This window comes from Pimephales promelas, chromosome 1 (assembly GCF_988280905.1).
Source record: "Pimephales promelas chromosome 1, fPimPro1.hap1.1, whole genome shotgun sequence".
Lineage (NCBI taxonomy): Eukaryota > Metazoa > Chordata > Actinopteri > Cypriniformes > Leuciscidae > Pimephales > Pimephales promelas.
The window spans coordinates 7,486,986-7,502,167 of NC_142769.1; the positions used below are offsets into that span (position 1 = coordinate 7,486,986).

Here is a 15,182-nt window from a genome sequence, read left to right on the forward strand (position 1 = left end):
TTGGTGTAGTGATCACATGTGAGCCCCCTGTGAAGACGATGTGAATTTTGGTTATTTTATCATTTTGGGGGGTTTTGTTTAATTTGACCAGGACACCTGTTACTTGTGATTTTAAATAACTGTTGACCAACTTTTAGCCTAATAAAAGAAAATACTTTTGTATGGGAACCCATGCCTCTTGCATTTCTTGGTGAAACGTATTCGTGTGCAGTATTTGGGTTGTATTTTCCCCGTTAACCTGGGGTGGCGTAGTCACTAAAAATTGAGCCACTTACTACATTTGTAAATACAACAAAGAGATATTGTTAACACTTTATTTCGATAGTCCACTTTAGACATTCTACTAACTATAAGTAACTTTTCAACTACATGTCAACTCTCATTAGACAATAAGTAGACTGTCTGCTTAATATCTGCTAACACTTTATTTTGTTGGTCCCCCAACAGACATTCTAAGTAACTTATTCTCCTAACCCGAACCCTAACACCTAACCATAACCTACCAGTCTACTACAGTCTACTAATACTCTAATGAGTGTTAATTGACAAGTCGTAGAAAGGTTACTTAGGCCGTGTTTCCACCAAAGTGTTTTTCCACGCGCCTGGCGAATGTTTTCAATTGTTTTCAATGGGAGCACTGCGTTTTTTTAAACGCCATGAGCACAACGAGGCGCTGAGCGTTTTTTTTCACGCTGAAGCGCCGAGCACCCAGCGTTTTTTTACTGGTGGTCACCAAGAGTTGAAAAATGTTCAACTTAAACGCAGCACTCATCACTGTCATTTTTTACCCAGCCGTCCAATCACAATGGAGAAGGGGTGGGACTAATACCACATCGACCAACTGTCACAAGATTCTTTCTGTACAACGGCATCAACTAGCCGAGCTAACCGAACAAAATGTATGAAAAATTAATTTTTAGTATGAAAAAATGTATCTGCGAAATCAGTTACAAGTAAACTGTGCTGCGGATATTCTGTATCAAAGCAACGAAACGTGTCAACGGAAAAAACGCTGCGCTGCCAAAACGCTCTCAAGTGTCCAAAGCACGGCAGTGTCTAAAGTGGACTATCAAATAAAGTGTAACCGAAAGATTACTGATGCAGACAAGTACAGGACTTGCTATGCCAATACATACACAATATGCTGCTGCTGAACAATATAGCATACATGAATTACCCATAGCAGATCTATACAGGTGGAGCTGGGGAAGGTGGAGGGTTTCTGAAAGTGAATGAGCAAGTATTTGAAGGTTAAGCAGCGAGCTCATTGGCTACTTTTACAGCAGGAACCAATCAGCTGTGCCCTAGAGTATGATGTGATTTTAATGATGGGACCTTAACTCAATCGGCTTGCAGACAAACCAAAAACAGAAATATTTCAAAATCCACACAACAATACACTTGCTGAAAAATGTGAAAAGAGAAACGAGACAAGAAAAAGGAGAGATGCCATTAATAAATAGCGTTGGCCATGATAAATAGTTTTTTGAAAAGAGCGTGAAGTCTGATTTGTTACATCAGGCTCTCTGTCGAGAAAATCTTACCCAACACGAAACAAAATGTAAGACGTGAAATTATCTAAATAAGCACAGCTTATGGAGACTCAAAAACAGGAAGAGGAAACATACAAACTGTAAAGCTGTAAATCCACCATAACGTCAATGAAAGGAATACTGACTGTATTTCTCATTATTATTCATGATTGCTACAAAAACATTTATACGGTTTTAAAAGGTGATTATTATGTTTTTAGCACGGCTTTTGGTTTTAAATCAACAGTCTCAGCCAAAACGAACTGAGCAGATGCCCGTGTTAGCTTTCCATGAAAGCACTGCAGAATATCCCAGCTGAGCATGAACACCCCTGAGGGACCATTTACTGCACAGGCCACATTACACAGGTCATCGGAGACCTGAAAAAGTTCAGCCTTGAGTGGTTTATAATATACACAACATGAAGAAAAGGCACACACAAAAAACAAACAAAAAACAATCAGATTAGTGCTTGTTAGGAGCTTCTAAAAAGAGAACGTGAGTATGTGTTTGAGAGCGAGAGGGAAAGAGAGGCTGGTGGTGGTAATGAGAAACTTTGGGCAAAAGCAATGATTACTTCATAAATCACTCTTTATGTGGCAGCAGGGGACTCACTGTCTCAACCCTGAAGGTAAAAAAGAGTGCAAATGTGAAGCAAATATCCTACTTCTCTTACATATCTCTGAGCTATGAAAGACATTAAATTTAATTTGCCTCAAAGGATAATTGGGTTCATTAATCTGTTTCTACAAAGTTGTGCTTGAAATTATATATCCAAACTAGGGTTTAAGGGATGGTCCATGCAAAAAAAAAAATTTGTAATTTATTCCCCTTTATGCTGTTAAAACTGGTAAACACAAAGGGGGAACACATAGTGACCACTCGGAAGTCATCCGGACTACTTTTTAAAAATGTAATACTTTTTTTTTTGGAGCTGTTGTTTTATGGCAGGAACTGCATAACGATTCTTAACGTTTTTTTTTGTTTTTTTTTTTTAAATTATTATTATATTTTACAGACAACTACAGGTTTGTAGCGATGTGAGAGTCAGAATAATCTTGGGTCTGCAACTGCAATAGATGTCATGAAAATGATCAAGGATAAAAAAAAGTAACGCTTAAATTTACAAAAAAAAAGTTAACTTTAAAAAAAACTTACTTTTTCAAATAAGCAACACAAGTTACTTTGTTTTTACATTCATTGACTAACAGCAAGTTCACAGGAATTGTGTTGCTCACTGTGTCAACATGATGGTTGTAGTTTCAGACTAAATGTAAGCAGGCATTTACTCTTCACTTGCAAAAAAAAAAAAAAAAAAAAGTATTACTCAAAATTAATAAAAACAGTGAAATGCAATCTCACAATTACACAAATATACTTTATGCATTTAACCTCACTTTATTTACCAATGCTGACCTTCGATGATCTGCTTCAACCATAACAATAAACAAAAATTATATAAACGTAATAACTTATATAAACTTAACATTTGTGTTTCATAAAAAAAAGGTCTTCTCCTACATCCTATAGGCCTATGTCACGAAAAAATTGAAGACCGGAAGTACGTCTTTAGCAGGGATACGACTCTTCTGGTTGGCTTTTTACAATGGTGGCGTCCGGCACTGGACCAAATCTTTCCGCAACCTGCCTGAAGTCACATATGACGATGTGAAAACATACAAACTTATAGCTTCAACAGGAGCAAAAACCTTCGTTTCACAACCTCATAGCTCGTGGTCAGTCTTCCTCGGATGGTTTAGACATTAGGGCTGATAATCTAAATCCTTATCGAGAAATACTGTTGACTGGAAATTCTGTATCCCTACTCCGCGTTCCCGAAGCAGGAAGTGTGACATAGGCCTAGTCTTCTTCAATTCAGAATGGCAGAACAGCTGAAACGTTTTCTTTTACTGCGCCCTCTACTGTACAGGATTGAATTTGCATTTCTATCAGTCCGAAGCTTATTCATTTCACTTTCGGGGCCCTTTCTTGCACCCGGTGCAAATTACTTTGTACTCAGACATATATTATTCCAACGCGTTCTCATCCTAGGGCATCATATAGTGACACTTTTGAAATTTTGTCTAATTTCAACGCACATGGCACCTTTTAGCGTCAATATAAATTGCACAGAGCTTTGTTCGGTTATGGGTAGGTTTAGGTCTGGGGTAGGGTTAGGGTTAGACCACTAGGAGGCGCCTTCCGGCCCATATGTATCTGCGTCTCATATTGACGCTAAAGGGTGCCATGTGCGTTGGATGTAGACGAAATGTCAAAAGTGTCAGTATATGACGCCTTGGGATGAGAACGGGCTGATCATTCATATTTTGCACCCGCGCAAAGCGGGCTTTTCCCTCCACAGACGCACGTTGGTAAAGTAGGAAATTTACTTTTACTCCGGCCGGTCGGAGCAAAAAGGAGGCGTGTTCCGGCGCAACCATTCCCTAGTGCTATTTTGCAATTACAGAAAACAATTCCACCACTGACCAGAAAAAAACTGGTCTGAAGTCATATACTTTGATTCTCTCATCAACACAGATGCAGCAGTTTTTATTTTTGCAAATCATACAGTATAACCAGGAAAAGTATTAACACATGAGGGAAATCATTGTAGTGTCCATGAAGATGTAAAAAAAATTTAGTTTTTTTCTTCCCATGCCTGTTTAACCAACGCTGATTTGGGTGGGTTTCTCCCATCCCCATACAACGTAACTTCTCTGTCTTTCACTGCCCTGACAAGAACGTCGGTCTCATTCCCTAAATAAGATGGCAATGGTGATCTTATTTCCTAAATAAAATGGCGGCCTAAATTCGTCATAATAATAACAATCCGCCATGCAACATGCACGCACCTGCTCTTTAAGGGTATGTTGGATGACGCTCAGGGGTGCGTTTCACGAAATCATCGTTAGCCAACTATGGTCGCAAGTTCCGTCGTTACCATTAGAGTTCAATGGAAATTGCGACCAACTTGCGACCATAGTTGTCTAACGATGCTTTCGGGAAACGCACCCCTGATTGGTTTATTTCACGTTACGCCCAAACCACACCTATGAATAATGAAGCTATTTCAAACCCCTGGTCAACTTGCGTCTGAGTCATTTATTACGCCGGTAAAATAACAACAGCGCCAAGACACTTGCGTTTCTGATCGTTGAAATAGGGCCCTTGGTGTGAAAGGGCCTTTACGACATTCGCCAAAAATAGTATTTGTTGTTATTGAAAAACAAACAAGTAAGCCCAGCCCACCATTAGTTACTTTTTTAAAGGAGTAACGCATATTTGAAATGCATTACCTTTAAAAGTAACTTTCCCCAACACTGGTTATTGCATACGAATTATGAAGATTTCATAAGATTGTAAAATTTACATTACAGAAGTAGAAAGCAATGTTATAGAGAAACACGTTAGAACGCAGTGTGCTACTATTCAAATATTAGGTTCTGAAAACTGCGGTTGGCGCTCTTGACATTTCTGAATTATTAGGCATGACTGATGCTCTGTTCCCATCAATTAGACATTGAATGAAGTCATCATCAGTGTCAGACAGGAGCAGCTAAAACTCTTCAGACCAATCAATCACTGGTCTGTAATGTGGAGACAGTAAAGGTTACGAGAGATGAAACTAGCAGGATCGTTTTGTCTGTGAAATTGATAAACTAGCACCTTTGACATCACTCAGATAAATAATGAAGGGTCGCAATCAAAAATAATCTATGAGATTGAGATAAGATGAGGTTTTTGTCATGAATTAATGTTCCTTCCAATCTATCGACTTAAAAGGCATTAAAATGAGAGATGTTTTCACTTAATGGAACCTGATTGTACATGTAACAGATCATGCCTCATACAGTAGATCATCAATTATTAAGTGTCAGAAGCTGTGCGAGCGCTTGGAGTGCGTCAGAAATAAAAAAGGGTATCAATTTAATGTTGGGAATTTGTCACAGCATCACTGAATGTAATGGGTTTCATTGGCTTTTGTTGCGTCACTCAAATCTGATCTAGACACGGTATGATACTCTTCAATAATTAGTTTTGATAAATGTGCATTCATAATATTGCATATTTTAAGGGTCTATATTCTTCACGGTCCAAATCTCCACAACTTGATGTCTATCAAGCTATCTCAGTCAGAAACTGAAGTCTTGAAAGATACATTTGAATCATCACATTACAATCCTGCAAAGCTCATGGTAACCCAATGGCGTTCACAGATAAGACAATTAAACTGATCACATCATCATAGTAAAATGTATGATTTTCCACATGATCCATCCATGTTGCAAGCCCTGTTGCCTGTTTGGATTTGGATAGATTTGTTTTGTGTTGTGGTATTTTCTTAAAGCTTTTGTCATAGATGTTCTTTTTTTAAGCACATTTAGCATCTTATCTTTCATTTTGGCCTAAAATGAAAGATTGATGGACATGCAGTCCTCACCTGTCTTGTCATTGTGAAAATGCATTATGTCACATCAAGACACAAGCCACTGGAGGGACTATTTTATTATTATTTTCAGAATGAGAAATGCTGAGACAAGGGTGTTTTTAGTGGTATATGTACATTGTCTCAGTTTCAATAATGAATAAATAAAATATGATAAAAGAGAATATATTCCTTTAAAGTGTTAAATCTGTAAAAATCTGTTAAATTTGAATTTGGTGTCTTAAAGACACTTTGCAATTAATTTAAAATATATTAAAGTTTAGATATGTTATGAAGTGCAATTTCAGATGTATTTCAGTGTGATGCAAATGTAGTGATGTGATACTCCATTTGAATTTGAACTTCATGGCCGTCTTAAAAACATTAGTTCACCACAAAATGAAAATTTCCTGATAATTTACTCACCCCAATGCCATCCAAAATGTTCATGTCTTTCTTTCTTTAGAGGAAAATATGTTTTTTTTTTTTTTTTTTTTTTTTACATAAACCATTTCAGGATTCTTCTCCACACAATGGACTTCAATTGCAACCAACATGTCCAAATCAACACAGAAGTCCGAAAGTCCAACTCAATGCAGTTTCAAAGGAGTAGAAAACGATCAAACGCTCATTTTCTAAAAATAATTTACATTTATATACTTTTTAACCACAATTGTTTTTTTTTTTTGTTTGTTTTTTTTTAAATTCCCGATCGTTTCATTAGATAAGAACCTATTCCTCAGCTGGGAATGTACAGAGCTGTTTGAAGCTCTTCATAGCCCTTTGAAACTGCATTGATTTGGACTTCAACCTGTTGGTTGGGTTTGAAGTCCATGGAGAAAAATCCTGAAATGGTTTCCTCAAAAAACAAAACAAAACAAAAAAACAATTATTTTCCTCTGAAGAAAGAAAGACATGAACATCTTGGATGGCATTGGGGTGAGTAAATTACAGGAAATGTAAATTTTGAGTTGAACTAATCCTGAACTAATAGTGTTTTTAACAAGAGTACACTTTTCAAGACTGTGGCCTTTTATTTCATTTACATTATACTATCTGCAAGTAATTTTTATCTCTAAAATATACCTTTAAGATTTATAGTACACTAGAAGTGCACATTCAATACAATCAAGCACATGTTTTCACAAGGGATATTATGCAAATCAACATCTTTTCCGCTGGGATGGTACTATAATTGCAAAAAATGTTTGTCCTATAAAGTAATAAATCTACAGAAAATAAATGTCAGTCTGCACCAAGATTAATCTGAAAGAGTTTGTTCCCTAGACCTTCCAGCTCATGAATGTGCAGTAAAATATATCGCTTAAACAAAACAGGTTCACAATCACAATCTGAGTTTACTATACAATACTGTACATTGCCTCTGAAGGCGGCCTGGTTGAGATCAGTATATACAACAGTAATCAGCACAGAACATTTCTAATAACAACATTCAAGTGGTTTGTGATAAAACAAACTTAATCACCTTGGTGGCTTGGTGAGCCGAGTATTACCCAAGAACAGAGTGTGGATTAAATGCAAGTTTCTACCATGATTGTTTTATTTGATATCAGAATTGTGTCATATTACAAACTAAATATGGATTAATGGTAAAACTGGCTCCCATGCATCTTCATAAACCAACAGCTAAGAATAACTCCTAGACCAGTCTAGACAAAGAAATCCACCATAGACAATTAAAAATCTATATTTTCAAACCTTTACCCTTTACATATTTTTTATTTTATGGATAAAACAAGCTTCCATAGTAAAAAAAAAAATAAAAATGGAATCGCGAATTCATATCTCTCAATTCAGACTTTTGTTTTCTCAGAAATGCCTTCTGACTTTTGTCAGACTTTTTGAATTGTTAGAAGTCGCAATTCAAAATCATGCTTCCGTAGTTTAATGACTTAATTTCAAGGAAAAAAGAGGGCATTTTGATTTTTGGGTGAACTCTCCCTTTAACTGTTTCAAACAAGCCTAAAAGAAGATATTCACAATCCCTTTCCCTTTTCAGCTGTATCAACTAAAATGGACTTGTCTGTCCAAACAGAACATGCATTATCTACAGTCAAAGGCCAACTGGTGCTGACACGGTTTTTCCATGGCCTGGTTTGTTTAGCTGAACCTTTGAAAAAGGCCTGGAGCTGTCCGTCGACCTACATTCCCTCAAACCAGACTCCAAGCTGAGCTTAAACACAAGACTAATCTTCCCTCTAGAACCCAAACAACAACCAGCTGCACCCACTTACAGTAAAGGGACTTTGGGGGTTACCAGCGTTTCATGGAAAGGTACTTTCACAAGAGACGCCTCTTATTAACTCATCATGGTGGAGTGTTACACCAAGGAGATCTGTTTGACTGTTTTCCATTATATTTTATGAGGATTTTTTTATAAATCCATGCTTCCCCAAAAGGATTTTGTGAGACTGAAGTAGGTGGACCTCAAACCCTCCAGGTGAGGGTCTCCCAAGGGTTTTTGTGTTGATGGAAAGCTAATAATAATTTAAATTGAATGTAACATTGAAATAAATAAATAAGCTGCACAATTAATCGTTGTAAAACTGAAACTACAATATACTATCAAATCGCAATTAACAAATACAAGGCTATTAAGGAAGTCCATTGCACTGCGTATTTCAGAGTAAAGGCGGCACTGTGTTTATTTACACACGTGTAGCTAAAAGCTTCTTATGAACTCCAGCTCTGTAAGACCTTTGAATTTAACGTGTAATATCAACAGAATACTGTACCTTAATTTCTTCACTTGCAAGAATTACAACGTTGCACAAAAAGGTCTCAGGATAATATACATGTTTTAACTGAAATCATCTTGACATATCTTAAAGGGACCCTGTTTTAAGATCGTCCCTGATGAAATAGAATGGTTAAGATTGTTTTTTAGACAGATGCTCCTGTCACAAGAATTTTTGGATTCTGTGTTAGCAGGTCAACAGGTTTTATCGTAGTTTTTGTTAACACAGTCTCATCCCAAAAAGTCATATAACTGACGTCTTCGGACGTCTTTTGACCATACGTCAATATCCGCCTTTTTAGGGCCCCCTTAAACGTCGGTAGATGGCGATCCCGGGCCGTCATACAACTGACGCTTTACCTTTAACGTCAGTTAGGTGACGGGTTAGGTTTAGGTCTGGGGTAGAGTTAGGATCCCATAACCTCATCTACCGACGTTTAAGGGGGCCCTAAAAAGGCGAATATTGACGTATGGTCAAAAGACGTCCCAAAACGTCAGTTATATTGATATAAGACGTCTTGGGATGAGACCGGGTTGTTTTTGTCCAAGTCCATTTTCTTCCTGTTTTTGGTCGAAGTCCACAGTAGTCGATTATTGAGTTTGCGTGCGCGATCCTTAGTTATCTAGTTACCAATGATCGCGCACGTGAACTCGACAATTTACTACTATGTTTTACTTTTCAATTTACTACTACTACTAAAATGAAGTCGGACAAAAACTACGATCCGTGCAAAAACTACAAAAACCGTGATCCACGCTTTACCATGCGTTTAACGTGTGGCAAATTTACCGGTCGCACATGTGCGACTGGATGTAAAATTCAGTCGCGCACTCTCAAATTCTGGTCGCAAAATGCGACTATTTGGTTGCAGTCTGGAGCCCTGCATTGCTAAGAAAATTCCCGCTCCTCAGTGAGAGAAACAAGATGTCGTTCGCGTCATTCTCCCGCAGCCCTCGCCTCGCCCAGCTCGCCACAGTAAACATAATGAATGACGACTGTAGAACGCAAAAGCCAAATCCTGGACATTTTGGGTGTTCTCGAAACACATTTTCAGGCATACTCATCACGGAGTGCATTCTGGGAGTTGTTGTCTTTCACCCACATAAGCCAAAAAATAAATTTTCTGGCTTTTCTCAGTCTAGAAAACTCCAAATTCAAAAATAATTTCACATTTCTTCTACATAAATGACCCATTTTAAATACACATTCATCTTTCTAGAGGTGAGGTATCCCTTTAAAATATGTCAATACTAATGTTTTGTCTCAGGATGCACACCAGTAATAATTTCGGTAACACTTTAGAATACGGTTCCTTCGTTAATGAATAACTAAAAGAACTAATGAGTAACACAATATTAACAATCTAGTAACTATTATTAATTAACAAGAAACTCTGATTAACGAACTAGTAAGTAATAGCGCACAGATGAAAGTGGTAGTTCACTATTAACTAATCAATAACTACTATTTTTTTTAATACTTCCCAGAGAACTACTGAAAAAGTTTATTAAAAATCTAGTAACTACTATTAACTAAAATAAATTCTTATTAACGAATTAGTAAGTAATAGCTCAGATGAAAGTGTTACTAGATACTTCTGTGGGAATTACTAATTATTTGGATTCGTATTATAAAGTGAAGATCATTGGAACTAACTAATAATTACTCAAGTGTTACTAAAGACATTTTCTAAAAGTAACTAAAGTTCACCAAAAATCTCAAACGTTTGCACAAATCATGACTAGATCAAGTAGCAACACTTGAGTAATTACTAGTTAGTTCCAATGATCTTCACTTCATAATACGGATCCAAATAATTAGTAAGTAACAGCTCACAGATGAAAGTGTTACTAGATACTTCTGTGGGAATTACTAATTATTTGGATCCGTATTATAAAGTGAAGATCATTGGAACTAACTAGTAATTACTCAAGTGTTACTACATGATCTAGTCATGATTTTTGCAACCGTTTGAGATTTTTGGTGAACTTTAGTATATTTTTAGAAAATGTCTTTTGTAACACTTGAGTAATTACTAGTTAGTTCCAATGATCTTCACTTTATAATACGAATCCAAATAATTAGTAATTCCCACAGAAGTATCTAGTAACACTTTCATCTGTGAGCTATTACTTACTAATTCGTTAATAAGAATTTAATAAGTTAATAATAGTTACTAGATTTGTTAATAAACTTTTTCAGTAGTTCTCTGGGAAGTATTAAAAAATAGTAGTTATTGATTAGTTAATAGTGAACTACCACTTTCATCTGTGCGCTATTACTTACTAGTTCATTAATCAGAGTTTCTTGTTAGTTAATAATAGTTACTAGATTGTTAATATTGTGTTACTCATTAGTTCTTTTAGTTATTCATTAAGGAAGGAACCGTATTCTAAAGTGTTACCATAATTTCTTCTAAGGCACGTTTTAAAAAGCTACTTAAAAGTCCTAAGTAAACTAAGGCCTAAAAAAGGCCGAAACTTCAGTGCTTGCAGAGATTTAGTTCGCTGCATTTACTGTGATCCGAAGCTTCAAGTCTGTCGTACATACATATTGTGGTTATTAGCAATTGCAAATGTGGCATCTACATAATATCTATGGCCATAATTATTATAGCTCAAGATTATCAGTGTTTCCAGCATCTCCAGAATGACTATGGCATTCAAAGCTGAGATAATGTGGCATGCAGATAACTTATTTTCAAATTTAATCAAAACAAGACATTTTCTTTTACTGTGGGAAATGGCCATGTTGCCTTTTTCTTTTTAAAAGTAGCAGATATGATATCTGCTATTGCATAAACAGCGGCCCATACATGGCAAAGCCATAAACTCACAGACCTTGCATCAACCTCTCACATCTTCACACTGAAGCAAACATCTTTCCTGGAAGTAAAAAAAGGGGAAGCTAACTTGAAAATTCTATTACAGATTGTGTCAAGCTCAGTAAAAGATGGACCCCTTTAAATCGCTCAGCATGGCTCACTGTAGAAAATGACACACACACACACACACCAGCTCCATCTATCACTGTCTCGCTTTTGTGAACAGCTGCCTCTCTATATTCTTCTTTCACTGATTGCAGGCTCACACCTAATGGGATGCATTATTCAGAAGCAACACCCATTGCATGAATACATCAATCACAGCGGTGATGCAAAGGTACTACTTTACAACTTACTATATTTTGTATTGAAAAATGGGTTCTTTCAATACCCAGATGAATAGCGCATACATAACTCTTTAAAGAAATAGTAGTTTTAAAAGAAAACCTTGATCAAGATCTCAAAACAAAGTCTCATTTTCATTCATAAACACTATTTATTCCATCTTTGTTAACAACCTTCCTCCATTAGGAAGCGAGCTGATGAGGCGTGTAATTAAGGGTAAACAAATTGCGATGCTTTCTTATTTGATTATGTCCGTACTTAAGTATGAATATTAGATTTTAGTGCAATTAGGCCAAATTTTGTGTGAACGTTCACGCTAGCAGACTTTTTCATAGATGTAGTGCGTCATGAATTTTATTAAACATTTCAAAAGTGCAACATATGAAAACTCAGCTTGAAGTGACTTAAAATGCCAGCGCTCAGTCATAAAATATGTTTTTAACTGGCATTTTTGGCATTTCATACATATAAAAGAGAATGAACATTAAATTGCCTGGGTAATTCACTGCTTCTCCGGACACTTTAAAGGAATTCTGACAGCTATTTTTTTTTTTTTTTTTTTGGTTCATAGACACTGGCAGGTCACTCTGAATTAATTAACACCTTAAATGGAATAGTTCACTTAACAATGTTTAAAAAGTTTCTTTCTTCTGCTGGACACAAAATAAGATATTTTGAAGAATTTCGGTAACCAGACAGTTGATGGAACCCAATGACTTCCATAGTATTGTCTTTCCTATTGTTTGGTTACTGACATTCTTCAAAATATCTTTTGTGTTCAGCATGCAGAAAAGCTCATAATTTTCATTTTTAAGTGAACTATTCCTTTAAGATTGAGAAAATTGCAAAATAAGGGCCCTCAAAAATAGTCTGATCAAGAGCTTCTGGAATCCTTTTGAAAATATAGTTTCCATTTCATTGCATCACGGCAACCCTCACCCTCAATAGTCTCCTCTCAAAAAGTCTTAAATACATGAGATCTCAATTAATGAATCCCTTTAGGCTTAAAACGCTATTATTTCAATTTCCTCATTCCATTTACTAACCATTTACTCGCAAATTCGCAGTTTAAGTTCGCATTCATATGATTGCTTTAGGTTAACAGCTTGATATGTGCATAAAACAAACCTTGGTAACATAATAAACACATTAAACTGTCATTACAAGAAAAAATTTGGCAATAACTGAATCAATAAACTGAAGGTGGCTCGTCAAAAAAAAAAAAAGCTTTCATATAATTGCCCTTAAGCTATTTGCAAAGCCTTCAAAAGCAATAATCTTCAACATCTAACTGTTTTTGCTTTTTTGACACAAAAGACAGACGGTTTTCCTCTGCTAGTGTCACTGCAAATTGGTTTTAAAGCAAATAGTGCCTTAAAAAACGTTTCATGTAACCTCTTGACACCTTAAAGTACTGTCACTACCACACCTGCCCTGATATTTACAGCTATTTGTGATGTAATGCAACTATATAATAAAAACATGATCGACTAAGTTGTAATTTTACAGTCATCCAAACTTATTTGGATGTATTTTCAACGCATTCTCATCCTTTAGCGTCATATAGAACGCTATATGACAAAACGGCGCTATACTACGCACATGGCACCCGATATCGTTAATATAACACGTGCTGTGATGGGTAGGTTTAGGTGTGGGGTAGGGTAGTCTCATATTACGCGAAAGGATTTATGACGCCTTGGGTTCGCGTGAATTTTAACGATAAAGGGTGCCATGTGCATATAGCGCCGTTTTGTCATATAGCGTTCTATGTGACGCTAAAGGATAAGAACGGGCTGCTATCTAGTTCGACCGAAAACAGGAAGAAAATGGACTTGGACAAAAACTACGATAAAACCTGTTGGAAAGCATCTTTTACAGCGATTTTTGTGTGAGCATATCAGTGAACACCCCAGACCACTCGGTGAATTTCACGTCTTTGTAAACTAAAGTTTTATGCGTTTTAATGAATGATTGTTCGAGTGCACCTATGCTTTCATTATAAAGGTGGGGGGGTGCTAACACAGAATCCAAAAATTCTCGTGACCGGAGCATCTGTCTAAAAAACAATCTTAACTATTCTATTTCATCAGGGACGATCTTAAAACAGGGCTTTAATTGTAAAATACCGAACTTGTCCTTTAATGCAAGTCAAATAAAATAATTTAAGCCATTATATTTTTGTTTCTCAAAAGAATTATATTTTTTCTTCTAAATTGTATGCAGGAGGACAGCGGCAGTGACATCACTCAGCAAAGCATTAAAATACTGGTCGTTCGTGGTGCTGATGGAGAAGATCCAATCGATGTATCCACCCTTTTTGAAGGGAAGGAAATGCTGGAAGCAGCAATACCGTAAAGACAGTTTTACTGAATGCACCTGTGTCAAGAGATGACTGAATGTCCATTCTTGTATGAACATTTTTGATGACTGAAAAATAAACTGTTTAATTGAATTTTAGTTGTGTGATTTGTGAAAAATATTGAGAAAATGATTATTTATTTATGTTCATGATTATTTATAAAAAAGAAATTATCAATGTTTAAATGTTTGAATATGTAGTAAATGAAAATCAACAAAAAAACTTAAATAATATCTACTTATTTTACTTCAGTAAATAGTAAGATTTACTTAAAAATTTCCATAAAAGCAAGCTTCCTAATTTAAAAACAATAAATAAACTTTACTTAATTACTTTAAATAGATATAGCTTCTAAATGAAATGTAAATGGGTATTTTTTACTTAATTTCTTCATGAGAGTTTTGTTCAATACTAAGTAGATTTTACTTGATAATGGCACGTGAGTTGTACTTAATATTATAGCAGTAAAATTTACTTAACATTTACTTGTGCAAATTGTTACGAGGATTTTATTAAGTAAATCTTACAAGTAGTTTTTTTCAGTGTAACCTACGCAACTCCCACATCGTGCACGTGTCAAAGTAGCAAAAGGCAGCGAAAAACATCCCACCAGGTCTAAAATATAAACTTATTATAGGCCTACCATAGTGAATCAGGGTAAGACAAAAATATATTTTGGAAGAAGATTTGATGATGTATTGAATCACATTTTAAATAGTTAATTTACATAGTGAAACTTTAAACATAAAGTGAGACCAAAACCATACTCTTGGTTTAACTTACAACTTTAAATTATTTTTTTTTTTAAACAGTATACTGGATGTGAATAATTCTTTGATAAAGATGCATACTTGGTCTTCTGCTATATCTCTATAGTGCTGTTAGCAGTTTGCAATTCTTAATTTCACTTTCCAGCTCAACTAGTTAGTCGACA

At 35.8% G+C, this 15,182-nt stretch overlaps 1 protein-coding gene and 1 long non-coding RNA gene across 4 annotated transcripts in view; one reads left to right on the forward strand and one right to left on the reverse strand.

The window, feature by feature from the left end:
• The window catches only part of kcnip4a (potassium voltage-gated channel interacting protein 4a), a 216,254-nt gene that overhangs the window by 170,078 nt on the left and 30,994 nt on the right, over positions 1–15,182 (reverse strand). The window lies entirely within an intron of this gene.
• On the forward strand, positions 8,843–14,341 carry LOC148998322 (uncharacterized). Its single transcript, XR_016147027.1, has 2 exons — positions 8,843–8,910; positions 13,803–14,341. It is a non-coding gene; the product is annotated as an uncharacterized LOC148998322 (long non-coding RNA).